The sequence below is a fragment of the Sturnus vulgaris genome, chromosome 1 (assembly GCF_052056855.1).
Source record: "Sturnus vulgaris isolate bStuVul1 chromosome 1, bStuVul1.hap1, whole genome shotgun sequence".
NCBI lineage: Eukaryota > Metazoa > Chordata > Aves > Passeriformes > Sturnidae > Sturnus > Sturnus vulgaris.
In genome coordinates this window covers 146544971-146563820 of record NC_142243.1, presented here as the reverse complement: position 1 = coordinate 146563820, position 18850 = coordinate 146544971, and the positions used below count along the sequence as shown (strand labels likewise).

Sequence of the window (18850 nt, the reverse complement as noted above, 5' to 3'; positions counted from 1 at the left end):
TGTCAGGTGAGAAGCACCGCTCACCTCTCACGTGAATGAAACACAGTGAAAAAGAAGCAAAGAAATTATTTTCCCTTATAGACCTGTATGGGGAGAAGTTACAGAAGCATGAACCCTTTTCCAGGCTCCTACAGGAATGATTTGAAGTCTGAAAACCAGAAATAAAGATTAGTAAAGGCAGGGATAAGCATGAAGAAGAGGTAGAACGTCTTACCTAGATTTTTTTTTTTTTTTTTTTTGCTTAAGGCTATTTGTGTTCTGCTTGCTCTAGAGGAAGGCGCTGACTCCTAGTGTAGTTTTCAACCTTTCCACAAAGGCCTTTGAAGCTTAGCTTCTCACCTCCCAACCTAGCCTGGAGGCACCTCACATTCCTCTTGTCCACCTCACCTCTCAGGACCACTCTGCATGAGGCAGACAAAGTTTCAGCCAAAAGACTGAATATCAACAACTGAGATTCCACCTAAATACCCTCTTATCTAAAAAACTGCTTTTAGATTAATAACTGAAGACTACTACCTTTGAAGACTGAATTTACTATATGGAGGTCAACCCAAGTTTCACCAACAGATGTTGATGTCCTGTGGGACAGCAAGAAAGCTAAAACTACACTTTCATGTTTAAAATCACACTCTGTAAACAGTATTTCTGCTGTGTGCAAAGGATCTAGTAAAACTAATTGGTGCAAAGGGACTCCTATATTCTGCAGAGGAAAATCTACCCTGACACAACTACATTATCAGTTAACAATGCCTCATTTTGCAATAAACCCCAGCTATAATACTGCATCATATCACTGGGAGATAAGCATAACTAATGCTAGGGTTGTTCATGCTTCCAGTTATCCTTGACAGTAATATAAAGAACACAACTACGAATAACATTTGCTAGAAAGAGCTCTTAAATGTACTTAAGAGTTTCTAAACCTTATTTCCTTATCCAGATTATTACATCCCTTATGTAAGCCCTGGTGACACTGAAAATTAAGTCACCTATCCAGAATAAAAGTCACCTCATTCTTATGCAACCACGAGTCACCTTTATGAAGGGGGAAGGCAGCAGGAGGTACTGACAGAAGGACAAACATCGACCCCAAAATGACAAACAAGAGCCGTGAGAAGACAGACAGCAAGTGATAAAAGGAGGATAGAAGGTATTTACAGCTGTGAATTACTTCCCCAGACATCTTTCCATTAATGATGAATATCATAATTTCCCTAAATAATGCAAGGAAAAATAGTTTAATCATTTAAAGGCCTCATCAATAATATATGTGTCAGCTCCATATGCTAACCTCCCCATTCCTCCATCCTCAGGGACTATTTTAGAGAAAACAGTAAGATTGCTGTCACATTTTAATTTTGGAAAGATGCTTCAGTATTAGGGTCAGAAGAATGAAGGAAGTACCCAGGACCAAGGACTGTCAGTCTGAGCCCCTGCTCGGTGTAAAAGCTCTTTGCACCACAGCTGCCATTCCTGTGTGATAAAGCAGCAATCAAAGTGCTGCTCTTGTTTGCTCAGGTGAAGTGCTTGCAGCAGAGGTATGCACCGAGATAGCTGGGGGCAGATAAGAGGAGAGCCCTTCCCACCTGCCAGGAGAAGGTCCCACCAAGGACCTGCGAGGATAAAGAAGAGGCTGCTCTGGAGGCAGCACATCCATCACCTGCAGCACAGCAGGTGCAAGGATGATGCCACATCTGAGTGTGCCCAGCTGCTACATCAGCATCTGGATGAGAAGGGGAAGCAGAAAATGATGCATGGCCACCTTTCAGTACCAGACTGCTCAGGAATGAAGAGCAAAAGAAGATTTAAGAGCTTTGAGCTCCATTGCTGCAATGCTGCTGGCAAAAGCCGCCATCCCAGGAGCATTCTCTACAGCACAGGAAAATCAGAAGAGATTTCCCAGCTCACCTTGACCTGGCTACTGTCTCCTCTGAGCCATCTGCCACCTCTTCAACACACAAGTCACACCTTCCCTGAGGTGTGGACTCTCTTGCTCTGCAATGACAAAATCATTATCCCGAGGGCTGCTGCTGCCATGGCAACCCCAGCCACTGAAAACAAAGGTAATGAATTGATTGCGCTGGACTGGTGGGAGGAACCAGGCCCATTTGGGGATGTCCTACTCACAGTATGAAAAAAGGGAAAGAAAAAGGTGTCAAAACCCAAAATCGTGGGGACCACGTTTTCAAAATGCACATTTTCCAGGAAAGCCTTTTGCATGCAAATACAAGAGGGATGCAAGAAGCAGGAGAATAAATCTGCATAAAACTGGTGTAGTTTTCACTTCCAAAGCCATATTATGACATCTTCAAAACGAAAGCAGGGTGACCACCAGCAAAGACAGAAACCCAGCTGCCCAGAGCAACCACCAGCATGTAATTCATTGTCTCATGGCAAGGAAATCTAGCCTGCTGCCTCTGCCAAACTTCTAACAGGGGCTGGGGTGGGGCAAGAGGTTTGTGCCACCAGACCATGATTTCTATTGTTTCAACTTTTGTCTCTTCCCCTGGGTTCAGAATCTGTGCTATTTTAAGCAACTATGCTAAAAAAAAGCCCAGAATGTAATGCCTGTTTGTGATGCCCATAAAAATCTTTTCCACTGGAACAAAGATTTAAACCTCTGACTCAAAACTACTTTACAATGGGGGGCTGATTATCAAGAGCGCCAGAATATCCTCTTATTTGAAAAACGTTCACCGGGTTTCCTGAACTTTACATGGTGATGGTATTAACTCAGTGGCTTGTTTGGTTGGATGTAGGCAATACCAGCTGTCTCTGACACAGGGGAGAAAGCAGCTATGCATTTTATAACACAGAAAAAGAGCTTAAGGTAAGTGTGTGTGAATGTGTGGCAAGTGTATTCATACATGCACATACATGCACAGACACACGTGTCCTTCTGATCATTGTCAAAAAAGATACAGGAAAGAAAAATACAAAATCACAAGAAACAAAGGATGGGAAGGATCAAAGGATACACTCCACCTGCTTTGTCTCAAGTAAAACAAACCTACCTAAAGCACTTTTTAAAAATTACTACTATTTGTAGGAAGCATCATGGGAGAAGATTCAAGCCCTATTTGGATAATTCCAATGTGAACACTTAAGGCAGCCTGGAAGAGATTCATCTGGCTTCAGTCAGACTGACATAAAAGTACCCCCTATTCATTTTAACCAAAACCTTCTTTTTTAAGAGACTTCTTTCTATTGGTACAATATTTATTTGCAGACATAATTTGTATTATGTTACAAAAAGGGAAGGTACACAGGTTGGGCAGCTCCCAGCAGAGGTCCATCCACAGATCAGTTGTCTGGGGATGCCTGTCCTGCCACCATCCTTAGGAAGCATCTCCCAAGCCGTGTTGGTTATTTTTGACCTAGATCAGTTCCAGCCCCTGATCCTAGGCCCGCCTTTGGGGCGAGCTCTGCCCCGAAGCTTTGCACCAATGATGGCCAGTGGCAACCGTGTGTGTGTGCCCTGTGCCACCTCCCCACCTGCTCTGTGCAGCTCTGCCCTTGCTGACCAAGCACAGAGGGGAAAGCAAGTGTAAAATGCTCTGCTCGCTGCTAGGCAGCAGGACAGATTAGATTTTAAGGCAACGAATCACCAGCTTGAGCCTAAAACTTACCTTTACACCTGTCAGAGCAGACTCCTGTAATAGAGACATCTTTCTCCATCCCAGAGACCAGGATCTGAACCAGAACCCATGAAGGAGAAGTTCTGGAAGGGTTCCTAGGCTATTTTCTAGGTTCCAGAGCCAACAGATAGTCAAAGTTGGCCTCCATGCAAGCAAAGAAGTCATATCCAACAATTGCATCCAAATTTAAAAAAAAATTACCCCAGGGAGCTTAGCACAGTGTAAAACTCTTATTTACTCTTAAGGTTTTTGGCTGTTCTTTCATCATCAGAATTTACTGGAAAAACTCAAAAGCAATCATTTTACAAACATGTTTTGCTCTGCACAGTTCCTGCACCCAACTTTACAGGGAGAACATCAACAGGAAGACAGGAGTCCTCTGCTGCCCCAGGAAGCTGCAGTGTGCACTCCTCTTGCCTTGTCAAAACCCCAACTCCCAATTTATATACTATGCAATAATTATTTTGCTAATCACAGGCTGCTCTGTGCTTCTCAACACGAATTATTATTATTAGAGCTGGCTCAGCTGCAAACACGCTCACTTTCCAAACACATGGTGCTGGGTTGGAGAAGAGGGGTGGGGGGTTAATCCTTTACTGGATGCAGCTTAAGGCAGTGGATGGTATTCTGGCCTGTAATTTCTTTAAATAGGAAAAATAACATCTTTCAAGAGATTTTCCATTTTGAGTTAGCACAGAATCACCACAAAAAGAAAAAAATACTGGGTAAGGTGACATAACACATACTATGGCCTTCTTTCAACTCATCAGCTATATTTGTCTCTGACCTGCAGCACAGAAGCATATTTCACTTAGAAAAACTTTTAAGCTGCTTAAAAGAGACACTAAAGTAGCAAAGGCCACACACAGATAGAGGAGAGGAAGAAAGGAACAATTTACTTGTTCAGATGCTGTAAACTAGCTGGAATCTGCCACCTACAACTCATCACCAAGCCTCTGGTGAGTAGGCATGACTCAGGCACAAGCCACCATGAACTTGAAATGTTTTGGTAGAAAACTGCTCAAAGGACCTGGCTAATTTTCAGTCATTTATTTCACTTTCACTTACAGTTTGTTTTGTTTTGTTCTGGTTTTTTTTGAAGCACCTGCCTTTGACCAGGGCCAGAGACAGGATGCTGGTTAAGAACAACATGAGTATCTCTCCCAGTACAGCAAGTCTACCCCACTTGAGCCCAAAAATTTAGGACCAGCAGCACTGAACGGGAGAGGACGTGCAGTGACAGCTCAGCATTAGGTAGACCTGGCTGTAGAAACAAATTTTCTGAGCTGTCTACCACGTTACCTCAGCCATGATCTGCTCCTTATGCTTTCCAAGGCCAAGGTCCTTGGCATTCCCCAAGTCAACCAGTGTCACTCAGTGTCCCACCCTGAGGCTGCAGCTATTAGAGAAGTTCAGGTGCCACCACTGTGTTCAGTGGACTGACAGCACCAAACTCACGAGATAAACAGCCCAGTCCTGAGCCAAACTAAACCAGGAAAAAAAAAAAAATTTGGGCAAGCAAGTGAAATGGGATCGGGCCTGAGTGCCTTGAAAATAGCACATCACCCAACCAATTCTCACTAAATGATCCTTGGGTGAAAGAGGCATCAGCAGGATCAGGTTATAAGCATGGCCTAAAATAGCCCCTCATTCAAGGGGGCTGAGGGGTGGGGGTGAGAGGCACAGGACACTTGCACAACTTGTGAAAGTCTGAATTGCAGAGGGGGGAAAAAAAATGAAGCGTCATCCTGGATGAAACATGACACTGAGTATTCACATTTCACATAAGAATCCTCACATACAATAATCAGCCACATGCAGGGAACAGTCTGGAGTATGATTTCTGTTTATTCACCTTGATGACATCCCTTGAAATTTTCTGCTCGGGTTACATCTTTCCAAGAAACAAAAAAACCCCACCCCTCTTTCCATCTGTTGGAAGGAAAGGCCCCCCCACAGGTCTGTGTGTCCAAATCACACTCAGCAGAGCTCACCCGAGCTGACCCCAGGGAGTGCTGGCTCGGCACATCAGGAATTGCCATGCACAGAAAATAGCCAATGCCACAAACTGGGGCTTAGAAGCGTTGGCTTTTCGGGATGGGAAATGCAGTGCTGAGTCTGAGGATTTTTTTTTTGGGGGGGGGTGGGGGGAGGGAGGAAACCAAAACATCTGAAAACATCTGTGCAAGCAAAGTCACCCAAACAAAGCGCTCACTGCAAGGCTGATGCAGCTGAGAATAAAATGTCTGCTGTCAAGCAATATTGAGCATGTTCTGCAGATCATCAACATCAAAGCCTTTCCCATTTCAGCTCTCTCTGTTTCTATAATCGAAAGCAGTCGAAATGCTGGTTTACTGTCTACAAGTCAACCCCTAAAAGAGGCAGTTTGGCTTGCACAGACTGGGAAGTGCTGCACAGAATGAGTCCCCAGCTCCTGCTCCCGATGCTGCTCTTCCCAGGCGGCATCTTCTTAGGAGGAGGATGGGGATTGTTAAACTCGAGCCACCACCAATGCACACACAAACCCACCAGCTCAAATCTTCCCATAGCCAAAAGTTCTGCCATCAGTGCCTCACAGAACCACCACAAATCAGGGTCTCAGTCCTCCACAAGGCAGAACACAGCTGAAAACTGGTGAAAAAGCCCTGGGCTTGCAGCACAACAGAGAAGGCTACTAAAATTAGTGGCAAGAAGATAAGAAGTAACAGAAAGAATTCAGAGTCTGGGCTTGGAGTGCAGACTGCACCCACCAAGGAAGGAAACCACTGATCCCAAGGTGCAGGGGATAACTGCAGCCATTAACCTCAATTTTATTGTTAATCATCAGATCTGAGAAATACCTCCTCAGCCACAGCAGCTGCAATCCAGAGCAAGAAAGGGAAAACAAAACATTCAGGCTGAGAATAATTTAGAAAGAAGGGAAATGAGAGCAGTTCCAATTCTCTTATTCCTTTTTTCCAAGAATTAAGGGCACAGCTTAGGTCACCAACTCTTGGGGTGTGCTGAGAGGTTAAGAGGTGGCTTGGCCAACCTGTCCTGGTGAGAGAAAGGAGAAGCCATGCAAAACAGAAATTATAAACCAACCTGGAGGAGAAATATGTGGACAAGAAGGTAAAGAATGAAAATCCAGAATAGAAAAGAAAGGAGAAAGAAGGTAAGAAAAAAAAAAAGGGAAACAAGCCTATGAAAAATGCCATAGGCATAAGACTCAATCACAAAGGGGAACAGAAACAAAGAAGTGGAGAGAAACTAGGAGGAAGAAACAAAGTTAGAGATACACACAGGCAATTATGCTTTAACACATATGTTTGTATATGTATAAAATACAAGAAATGTTACTTGTATATAGATATGTTCATACAACCACAAGTAGAAACATCGTGCCATGCTTTATCTACACTGCCCTGGACAAAAGCAAATTCTCTCCTGTGAGTGTGGTAAGACACTGGCACTTGTTGCCCAGAGAAGCTGTGTACTCCCAATTCCTCAAAGTGTTCAAGGTCACATAGGAAAGGGCTTCAAGCAACCTGCCCTAGTGGAAGGTACCCCTGCACATGGCAAAGAAGTTGGAACTACATGATCTTTAAGGTCTCTTGCAATCCAAACCATTCTACAGTTTCTATGATTCTGCATCTTCACCACTAGCCAGGTCAGCACTGATGGTTTTCACTGGCATGGAAATGCTTTCTGTACACTTCTTGTACCAAGCTGGCTGCTGGCTGCCAGTTTCAGTGCAATTCAGAGCTGAAACAACACACAAGTTATCGAAGAAAATTCACTCTACAGCAGCGTGTTTATGGTCATCGTGTGCACAAACAGCCACAGATGCCCAGGAGGAATATCAGCACTGTCAATTATTGGCATTACATACAGCACCACCAAGAGCTTGAGATACCAAACGTGTCTGCGCTGGATGCTATACAAAAATAGAACAGAAAGGTCAGACCCTGTCCCAGAGACCCAATGACCTAGGGTAAAACCAAGATAAAGATAGAAAGCAGAAACAAATAAGGCAGGCTGACCAGAATGGAGCCATGCCAAAGGAGACACTGTCAACTCACCATACATGGCAATCCTGGATGGGCACATCTAAGAATCCTGCTATAGACAGGAAGCTGGGAAGGGGTTAACCACAACACAGCAGGAGCAAAGACACAGCTATTCCCTGCTCTCTGAACTCCTGCTTTAACCACTAATGGATATGGTGTAAAGATCCCCCATTACTGAAACAACCAGCAGTAAGCAGAAGCCCACATGAGAACCACCACATCCATCAAACCACACAGAAACAAGCCCTAACTAAAGTGGCCACAATGTCCACCATGATCTTCACTTCAAGATTCCTCTTCTAACTGCTGGTTTGTTTGAACATCACATTTTGAGGCACACAAAACAGAGGGGGACCAAGAGTCCTACATTAATTTACTTGGAATTTTGGAGAACCATCCCAGTGATAAACGAGGCAACACAGTTTAAAAAAAGAAGTTTAACGTGTAACACATCTGCTAGATAGTAGAGCTTGCTTGGACCTGTTAATACAACAAGGTGCTACAAATTAGTCTTGTGACTGCAGAAAATTTATAATAATTAACCATAGTTTTAAATGAATGAAGAAAGGGAGGGCAGAGCTAAGGACATCTGGGCCCATATCTTATTCCTGCAATTTCCTAACATTTTTTTATATTCCTAGAAGTCTCAAACCACTGAGGGTAACTGGAACTGCATTTTTCTCAACGCTATTTAAACACTGCAGTCGTCACCATATTATCTTTTGGGTACTGTATTAGCTGATGAACTAACATCTGATACATGTTCCTTCTTTTCCTTCCTCCAACCCAGCAGTGGAGGGTCTTGTTCTGCTTCTATGTTCCTTAACTGTCTCTAACCATCATACAAAACATTGCTATATATTTAGGAAAAGGACCTTCAGTTGAACATAACTTGGAGCAGACTATTACGAGGTTTGTGGTGATCCTTATCTCTTGAGGTTGCACAATTTATGCAAAACTGGACCCTCAGAGAGCAGAGCTTCATTTCCTTGCAGAAAGTTCATATGGCCTTTGGCACAAAGTTTTAAGCAATCTTCCTGCTACCCGAGGCAATTCAGGGAGCACACTACCGAGAGAATAAAAGGTCTCAACACTTTATCTGTATTTCCAACAGTAGCCAGCAAAGGAAGACACACAGCCGAGATGGGCTGCAGCTTCTTGGACAGGCTGGTGCTCCCTCCACTCACAGGCTCCCTGCACAAGTTATGTCACTGCTGTTGTCAAGCCAAGACACAGCACATGTCAAGGACAAGACCAGGACTCTTCCCATGAAGAGGTGCTGGACCAGCTAAACAACCAGAGATGAGAGAAACACCAGAAGAAGAAAGTTTATCATCAGAAATCAAGAAAATCAAGAAAATCAAGAGCACTCCTAACCCTCCCACTCAACGGACAACGTGTGTACAGCAGGGCAGCAGCAGGCTCTTCACCTCCTTCCCCATGCTCCTGGGCACTGCTGGAGCTCAGAGAGCTGCTCCTTGTCAATGAGCCAGCAGCAGTCAGGAGCTTGGCTCCCTGGCAGCAGCTGGGTACAAAAAGTTTAAACTGATCATCTTCACACTGTGGTCACCTGAGCCTGGGCTGCCCAGCCAGGTCACCTCCTGCAAGGCAGCGTGGGGCTCCACGTGCCAACACTGGTGGGAGGAGGGAATCTCATCATTTTTCCTGTGGTACCAGACACTTCAAAGAACTCATATGTGACTTTAGGCTAGTTCTTCTGATGCCCTTCCACAGCCTTGCCACTGTGGAAGGAAGTCAGGAGCCTCTGTGCAGAATTGCTCTGCTAGCCAAGCGTCCAGCGAAACTGCAGCCACAGGAGCTCAGCCTTAATGCTTGGCAGCCTCTAATAGGCACCAAAATCCCTGAATACCTTCAAATAAAATAGGAATGTTATAACCAGTATTTCATGGGTCTTGAAGAGATTTAGACCTGATTTTCAAGAGAGCATGGATCCCACATGTCAGCCCACCCCTGATCGTATCTCGTACCATCATAATACAAAACCAGCACATTTCACAGCCTGAGCTGTCTTTCTGCTGCCACACTGGAGACAACATTTTTACCTGTTCAGCATCCAGATTTGCTAAGCAGAGGGAAATACAGGTGTTTAGCACCATGAACATTAGCACTCCTAATATTACTACAAGAAGGTGAAATGCATAATCAAGAACAAGCGTAAGCTCTCCCAATCTCAATGGATCAGGACAAGTGACTGAAGGTTGTTGGATCCCTGCCATCCATTTCCCTACCATACTGCTGTGATCCATGAGGTGGTGTCAATTAATAGAATTTAAATCCTATTTATTGTAATTTGCCTCAAAAAAGCATCCAAGAAAAATAATCACTAAAAGTTATTAAAAATATCCTGCAAAATTAGGTATTTGGTAAAAATCTCTCAGTTCATCAGGATTTATAAGGAAGGCAGGGACAGTGGGTACCAACAGAGAGGTAGAGACTGAACCCCTAGGAAATATAATGTTGTACATTATGGTAATGGCAACATCTTGAGCTCTGAACAGGCTACAACCAATCTCAAAGATAGTTATATCCAAACCAGTTCCTAGTAACCTGTAGAATGTACTTGATACACTTATCCTTAAAATTAAAATTACAAAAATCACTGAAAATTTCCCTTCCCTTTTCTTCCTCCATATGAAGAATGGCCATTAACCATGCTATGAAAGATGAAAAGCCAGTACTTATTCTTACCTGTCAAAGTAAAATAGGAGCTAGGGAAGGTCTTATTTCCAGGCCCTCAACATTTGCACTTGAAACATGCAGTGCTTGGAAAGAAGTTTTCAAAAGCTTTCTTTCTGTCTGGCTGTGTTGGTTGCAGCTGCCAGACCTGCCCCTTAAAGAGCAGCTTACACAAGTCATCACTACAATTTCTGACCATGTCAAGCACAGGATCTCAACCATTTCTACGAGGCTCTGAGGTCCACCTGACATTAGAGCTCTGCTACTCTATGCTGTGAACAACCATAGGAAATAGAGTGGCTGCCCTGACACATTTGGAAATGAAAGAGTCAAGCAGAAGAGTAGAAGCTGGGGGGAGAAAAATGGCTTGTTGAGCCAGCAAACTCCCCCCATAACCAATCATTGGGAACCCCATTATCTTTTCAAGATGCTTGTAACAAGCAGGGGTCTTCGTGCTAACAACCCAAGATAAGGAAATCTTTTCAAGACAAATTTCCTCTTTGAACCTGTTTATCTTAATCACATTTATTTACTCTCCTTGTGTATGCAGGAAAACTGGGCCTCCTTCCATCTTTTTCCACAAATAGAGACCCAAAGCTCAACTTTTCAGTTTTGCCTCAGTCACCACAAAAACAGAGACATACTGCTGGGAAGAACCCCCTTGGGTGTCCAGTCCAACCTCCTAGCTCATAGATAAGGCTGATTATTTTCCTCTGTAACACCATATACATGCACATTTTTGTTAGCATTTATTTATAATCTAACAGCAGCCTTTTTAACATTTAAGGAATGTGTAAAGCTTTGCTCACCCCCAAAAGCTAACTAGGAAGAACCAAAACCAGATATGAGATACCTGTAAATCCAAGGATTCAGCAATTTAAACTGCAAACATCTTCTAAAATCCCTGAGCAGCACCCCAGTTGCCTGTGCCACAGCATGAAGCTCTTGGCCTTTGCTCCCCCCAGGAGAACTTCTGGGAAAATATATTTCAGACTTTCCTACTCTTATGAAAGAAGATCAAAACTAAACAACCCATTATTATTATTTAAATAGGGCTGGAAAGATTACTAAATATTTCCAAGAGGATGTATGGTAGCTTTCTGCTCTGTGTGTTAAATTACAGGCCAGGGCACTGATAGCTGTAACTACCTATTAACAGCATAAATGGGCTTTGGTACATCACTTCTAGAGACTGCTATAGCATGACTACATGATTGTACAATAAACATTATGTTTACAACACAGTTTATAAAATAATAATGATGGTTTTACTGATAAAGATAATAATAATAATACCAAACACCAATATTAGCAAAGAGGGACTAGTGCTTTATCCAGTCAGGGAGATGTCAAGGTTCAAGCACAGTCTGGGCTTTTGTGATTGCTCCACATCCCACAGGCTCAGCCAGGATCCCAGGATTGCTGTTTCCACCACATAAACAAGCACACACAACACCAAAATGCCAGCACTGCACTACAGGCAGGGACAGTGATACCTGATCCGACACTAAGCTACAACAACACAGCACCTCACTGAAAGACCTCTAAGAAAAGTCACTTTTCCTAAATCTACAGAGGCTGTAAGAGTCTCCAGCCTCCTGCACCACATGTTCCCTGCACAGCCAGCATGCCCCTTCCACTTGTGCATTCAGGCCTCACTCCCTGCCTGGGCAGGGAATTGTGCAAAGCGATGCAATGTATTTTCTTTTGGCTGGGATTTTGCTCAGCCAACATTTTCAAGATGAGATGGTTGCAGTATGATCAAATCTAGGCCTCAAAATACAAAGTGCTAATCAAGAGTTGCAGGTTGCTGATTTTTTTTAAAAAAAATAATACTCCTAAATGGGATTTTTCTTCTCCTTTTTAAGTTGCTGGCAATAGCTCCCCAACACCAGCTGAGATCTATACAGGACCTGACAGGATGCCACTCCTGCAGTACTGGTGAAAAGATCCAAAGTTTTTGCTCTACTGGCAGGGAGGAAAAAAATGAGGCAAACAACCTCTTAAATCCAGCTGTTGGGAATTCAGGAAAGGTACAAAATTACCTGAGAAAACAGGCATGCAACACTTAAGCAGGCAGCAGACAACCTGTCCCATGCCTGATTAGGAATGACTTCAAACCCATAGGATTTGCTACCTTACAGAAAACCCCTGAAACAGGAGAACTCACAGTGGTACTAATGTGATGGCTTCTACCAAATGCAAGCAAAGAATCAGGATGCTGCATCCACACCAAAGGTGTTACTGGGCTGACATGCCCCTGAATGAGCTCCATTCCTGCAGTAAAGCTAAAGCACAGATGAGGCACCCAACCAGCAGGCACTCATGGAAGCCAGGCAGCACAGAACAGCCATTCAGAGAAGGCCAGGGACAAGCAGACTGGACCATCCAGCTGGACAAAGGGAAGATGATGATGATGACTATGGTGATTAGGAAACCTGAGTTTTCCACCTTAAAATCCATGCACCAGACCCCTTCAAAATCTGGGGGCTCCCAACACAACCTGCATTGTGTTGAGGGTCTCTACAAGCTGCTTACAAAGCTACATGATGGGATGTGGTCTTCCCACTCAGCTCTGTTCTGTACCTGCCTCTAAGGAAACAGCCTACAGCTCTGAATACTGCTCTTTCAGCAAGGACCTCCTCTCCCCAAAACAGGAGAGCTTTTCAGGCTTTCTTTAGGCTTCTCTGTCATTCATTCTTACCTCTAGAAGAGGAGCTGGGTTCTGTGCCTGGAAAAGCCACCAGTTTATAGATGACAACCCTACTGATGTAAATCTCTCCCCTCAAATGTTCCCAAAATCCTGCAGCTCTTGGCCAGGTACATAATCTGGCACTGGGTTTCCTGACTGAGACAATGGAAGAGGTGACAAAAAGCTGATTTCCAAAATATCTCATGACAAAGACACTTTTCTGTGCAATGGCACTCCTCCATGCAAACACACAGTCCTTCCAGGGCTTTGGGCTGGAAGTGCTCCACACATTGCAGCTCACCTCAGTCCACTCCCCAGCAGCACAGGTGGGCTCCTGACACCTGCACAACCCCGTCTCATAGCGTGGGGGACATGGTCAAACCTCCCCTCTATGGTACAGACACTTCGTAACAGGCTGATTTGCAGGAACCTATGCAGTAATTTTTCTTCTACTGCTTCTTCAGGTTTTAAGGCGGAAATGACTGAGAGACAAAACCTGCCCCTTCTCTTGGCAATTTGTTTTAGCAGCTAATCACTCCTGACTTTAGTTTCTAATTCACTATAATTTCTGATTTGAATTATTTACCAGGCACTGGTTCTAGCTCTGCCTGTCCCTGCTGCATTCAAGAGCTCCTTCCTGCATGATGCACTATATCAGCAGGAATTCATGGATCATTTTTCCTTTGAGGTGATGGGAGATTTAATTGTAGTATCTGCTGACAAATATAAGATACCAACAGAAGTGAAGATGGGACCGCACAGGCATCAGAAGGGGTGGGACAAACCTGCCCGGAAAAACTGGGTGATACTCAACCCGTGCACCCCCAATACTCACAATCCTACCCCAATTTGTAGGAAAGAGCTCCACTTTGCCATTCGCACCATACCTTGAATTCACATAACGAATGAGACCATCCAGGCATGCATTAAAAGATTAAAAGATTAAAAGATTCAGATCATACACATCTGGATGTTTTAGATCATACACGTCCAGACCACTCCACATGCCTGGCCAGTCCCAGTGTTTGAGCCACAGCAGCTGCTGTGTTCAGCTGAGGAGAGCCGATTCTCCAGGTAACCATCTCAGTGCTTCTATCTGGCACCCTTGAAGCAACAGGGGAAAAAACACCATCAGCAAGCCCTGTTTTAAACAATATCTGTCACTGTCCTCCAAGGAACTGGACCCACAAGGTGAGCAAATGACAGGCACTGCACCCCCAGGTATAATAATGCCATGTGCAGGCACACAGCAGTACTGCTTGACAGGGCACTGAGCACTTTGCTACATAAGAAGATGGACAATCTCAGGAGCAGATGCAGCTGTGACGAGGGAAAACGTGCCTATAGGCAGTGATAATGAGTCCAAGACACAGACTGTTTTTATTCTCTCCTCGCTCTTCATAAATCTCACCAGGAACCATGCAGGTGTTCAGAACTAGAGCTAACAGCCATCAAGGAGACAGAAAACAACACACTGTACTTCAAAATAAGATCAGTATCACCTTGTTGCAGAAAGGCAAAAGCTTCCTGACCAGGTATGCATTTTCCTCTCTGCTAGCTCAGTTTGCAGCCCTGCATCCCTCTTGGCTCATAAAGTAGGACATCACACCACACCACCAGCCCCCTGGCCAGCACTGAGAAGCCAGGGAGTCGTGCCCACCATCCCAGCAGTCATGCACTGAGAGCACAGAGACTCCTCTGAGGCTCTGATGGACCCATCTGCATTGCTGAACTGCTTGGCACACAGCTGCAGTGCACTGCAATACAAGTTCCTGACACTACATTTCGCTAAATTCATCTACTGGAAGCAAAAACCCCCAGTAATCCTGCAAGCAGCAGAAATGCCTTCCATGTCACAGGGAAAAAAAAAATATCCATGGTTTGCCAGCACTACTGTCTGCATAGACCATTGGGGTGAAAATATCATTTAAGCTGTCAAACTTATAAGCACAGCCTTGCAATTCTGAGTAGTGTTGCACCAGCATAATTACTGAGAAAGTGTATAGAAAGAGGCCTGTAGTAAAAGTGATATTGTAATAATGCACTGAACACATTCAGCTGAAAGGTGCTAAATGAACACAATATGCAGCAATATCCTGAAAACACAGATACACTTTTCTTTCCCATAGCCTTGCTCCACATCAGCTTCCCCTGACAGCAATTTCTCATTAAAAAAAGTGAATTAAATATATAGAGCCAGGAAGCATAAGCTGCCTTTGTAAAACATTCTGATTAAAAACAGGAAGACATGGTTCAAATCTTGCAAAGAGTTAAGCATAAGATCCAATCTAACAACAAAAAAGTCCTTAATGAAACAAAAAGCTGGGCTTTGGTTGTGCAGGGGCACAGAGAGGAGAGCACACCGTAACACAGAGCTGCAGAACCATGCTGCCATCAGGACACACAACTCACCATCACCTCTGAAATCCGTCAGCTTTAGCCAAAGTTATATTCCAAGCGTGTACTTTCACCCAGGAAGCTAACATTCCAATTTACAAACTAATTGGAACACATGATTCCCTTCTGCAACAGATAGACTCTTCGAAGGTGGCAGGCCCGAGCCCTTCCTTATTTTTGTGACTGCAGACGGCTCTGACGTGGGCTGGACATCAGTGAGCAGATGCAAAGGATGCCAAATCCTCCAGGCTGTGCGAGCTGACACTGCTCCTGCTGTCCCTGTGCAGGCAGCCCCTCTCCCGAGGATGCAACACACACATGTACATTTTACTCCAAACAGGTATAGAGGCGTTCCCACTGGCTGACAAACTGCACCTGTACCACTAATTATCTTAATAATAATTTAACATGCACAGAGCACAGCCAGACCAATTCGAATTACAACAATCCTAAGATAGCTGTAAGCCACGCTCCTGACTTAATGCTATGAGAGATGGAAGAGAGAGGGGGAAAGAATAAAGTTAGAGGTGCATTCCTAAAATTATGCATAGTGAATATAAAATGACTTGAACCTCCCAGGACTGTGAACTGACATTTATCGAGATATGCAGCTCCTAGCACAAAAGAGCATCTTACTGCCTCACATGCTTAGAAAACACACACATTTGTTAAATAATTTTTAAAATCACAATTGAAAGGAAACTAGATGTTTCTGACACATTATTAAGTATCAGATTATGCTTCTTTATTAGTGAAGTCCACATTTCAGAGCTGCATTTTTTAAATATCCTCCTAATTTGCAACTACGTATTTAAGTACTATTAAAATAATACACACTAGTGGACTGCAGTTGGTGCAAACTGATATTAGTGAGATTGCATTTCTGCTCTAGTGATTAAACACTCTCATCTCATGCAGCTGTAACATGTATGTAACATAACTATGTTCTCTGTATTTAGCAATGGCTAACATACTCTAATACACCCTCAAAAAAGCTCTTTTTTTCCAAGTCAATGACTTAAGTAATGCAAATTTTTTATCATTGATAAAGAGGAACTAGTGTAGGGCTCACAACTCACTGTGTCTGACCAGATATGTGGCCAGGACAACATGTCTAAACTTGTTTAGATGGGATTAAAAAGATCTCACTGAAGGCCTGCAGCATCGCTCAGATTCAATTCTCGGTTCTGTTGGGATTTCTATGCATGATATTTTAAGATGCAGCAACCAACAGTTTAATAGACTGAGATGCAAGTCCTAAAGCACCCACCCTCTCAATGGAAACACATCAGTATTATTTAGGTATAAAAACAAAATGAGGCCTATTAAAGTACTCAAAAACCCCAAACAACTTTTTGAGGAAAAGACGGCCTAAAAAATTGTTTGTAGAAACGGTCCGTGGAACATGCCAAGAATCCTCCCAGTCTATTCCTCTGGCCCTCCTGATATTCAGCTCTAGACCAGGCCGACCACACTAAGGGTGGCCGAGCACCGTGGGTTAAAGCTTAACTGACCCTGCAGGGAGAGGCAGCAGCAGCGGGCAGAGAGGGCAGGCAGAGAAGGCAGAGAGGGCAGCAGGGCAGGTACCAGGGCAGGTATCAGAGCAGGTATCAGGGCAAGCAGAGAGGGCAGGTATCAGGGCAGGCAGCAGGGAAGCAGCAGGGCAGGTATCAGGGCAGGCAGCAGGGAAGCAGCAGGCCGGCTGCGCGCCCCGGCCTGCGCGCTGCGCGCATTTTCCGCGCAGTTGCAGAGGGCTCGTCCAGCCCCGCACCGCAGGGACCCCCCCCGTCACCTCCCTGCCCCGGGGGTCCCCGCACACCGCGGGACGCACCCGTTTCTCCGTCCCCGCTCCCTCCGCAGCCCGGCAGCCCGGGGCGGGGGCAGCTGCGGGGGATGGGCCCGTGGCTGCGGGTCACCCCATCGCGGCCGTGCTTGCCGTCGGACGGTGCCCCTGCCCCGTCTCCTCCCCATCCGCACGGGTCTCGGGGTGCAGTCGGTATTTTTAGGCCACGGGGGACCCAGCGCTTTAACAAAGATAAATAAATAATATGAAAGGCACTCTCCCCTCCCCCCATCCGCGGTACCCCCCGCGCCGGGCTCCGAACTGCGCCGCGACCCGCACGCCCCGCCGGGGACTGGGATAACAACGCGGCCGGGGGGGGTGGGGGGGGAAGTAAAGGCAAAAGCAGAATAAATAAATAAATACCTCCTGTCCGCGCACCCGGCCGCCCTCGCTGCGGCCCCGGTACTCACCGCGGCCCGCTGATGGCAGGGGTCGGCCGGGCCGGGCCGGGCTGGGGCCGGGCTGGGGCCGGGGCCGGGGCCGGGCGGGCCGGGCGCGGAGCGGAGCGGCGGGCGCGGAGCGGAGCGGGCCCCGCTGCCCATGTGCTCGCCCGAGCACGCGCTCGGCTCAATGGAACGTTGTGCTGGCGAGCGGCTCTGTGACGTCACCGCCCCCCGCCGCCCGCGGCCGCAGCCCGGGGCAGGAGCGCAGCCCGCCCCGTGCTCCTGCCCCGCATCCCATCGTATCCCACCGCATCCCACCGTCCCGCATCCCACCGTCCCGCATCCCACTGCACCGCATCCCATCGCACCGCATCCCATCGCACCGCATCCCACCTCATCCCACCGTCCCGCATCCCACTGCACCGCATCCCACCGCATCGCATCTCACCGCACCGCATCCACGGCCTGCTCAGCGCTCCTGCCCTGCATCCCACCGCATCCCACCACCCTCCCCGCGCTCCTGCCCCGCGTCTCACCGCACCGCATCCCACCGCCCCACATCTCACCGCACCGCATCCCACGGCCTGCTCAGCGCTCCTGCCCTGCATCCCACCGCATCCCACCACCCGCCCCGCGCTCCTGCCTCGCGTCCCACCGTCCCGCATCCCACCGCCGGCACCACTCTGCATTGCACGGCCGGCACCGCACAGAACAGCACTGCCAGCACCGCACCGCACGGCATCGCTCCGCACCACACTGTCGGCACCGCACCGCAACGCCAGTACGGCCAAGCCTCGGCGTACCTTGAAATTCAATAATTAAGTAAAAGACCAGATTTTTTCCGACGGAATTCCGCAGGTGCGGGGAAAGCCGGCGCGGAGGCGCGCAGGGAGGTTCCGGGACCCTGTCCTGCTCCTTCGCACGGGTAGGTACCGCGAAGAGCGGAATCAGCTTCAGCATCAGCGGATGGGCAGCACGGGAGCCTTCACTGCCCGTCCGCCGCGGGTGCTCACCCCAGCAGAAGCCTTCGGCCTCGTTTCTCCCAAACACTGCAGATTTGTTTCTTATAGAATTTATGGGTTTTTTCCGTTTTAAATACCATTCTCCCAAGTGCTGATATATCATGTCTGTCTCCAAATTATCACAGGAGA

At 46.3% G+C, this 18850-nt stretch overlaps 1 long non-coding RNA gene across 5 annotated transcripts in view; it reads right to left on the bottom strand.

Annotated features, from left to right (window-relative positions):
* LOC106860581 (uncharacterized) overlaps positions 1 to 17759 on the bottom strand; it is a 154964-nt gene extending 137205 nt beyond the window's left edge. For all 5 annotated transcript variants that reach the window (XR_015808524.1, XR_015808525.1, XR_015808526.1 and 2 more), the window contains exon 1: positions 17680 to 17759. This is a non-coding gene — a long non-coding RNA (uncharacterized LOC106860581). The remainder of the gene's footprint in view (positions 1 to 17679) is intronic.
* Positions 17760 to 18850: the final 1091 nt, after the last annotated feature.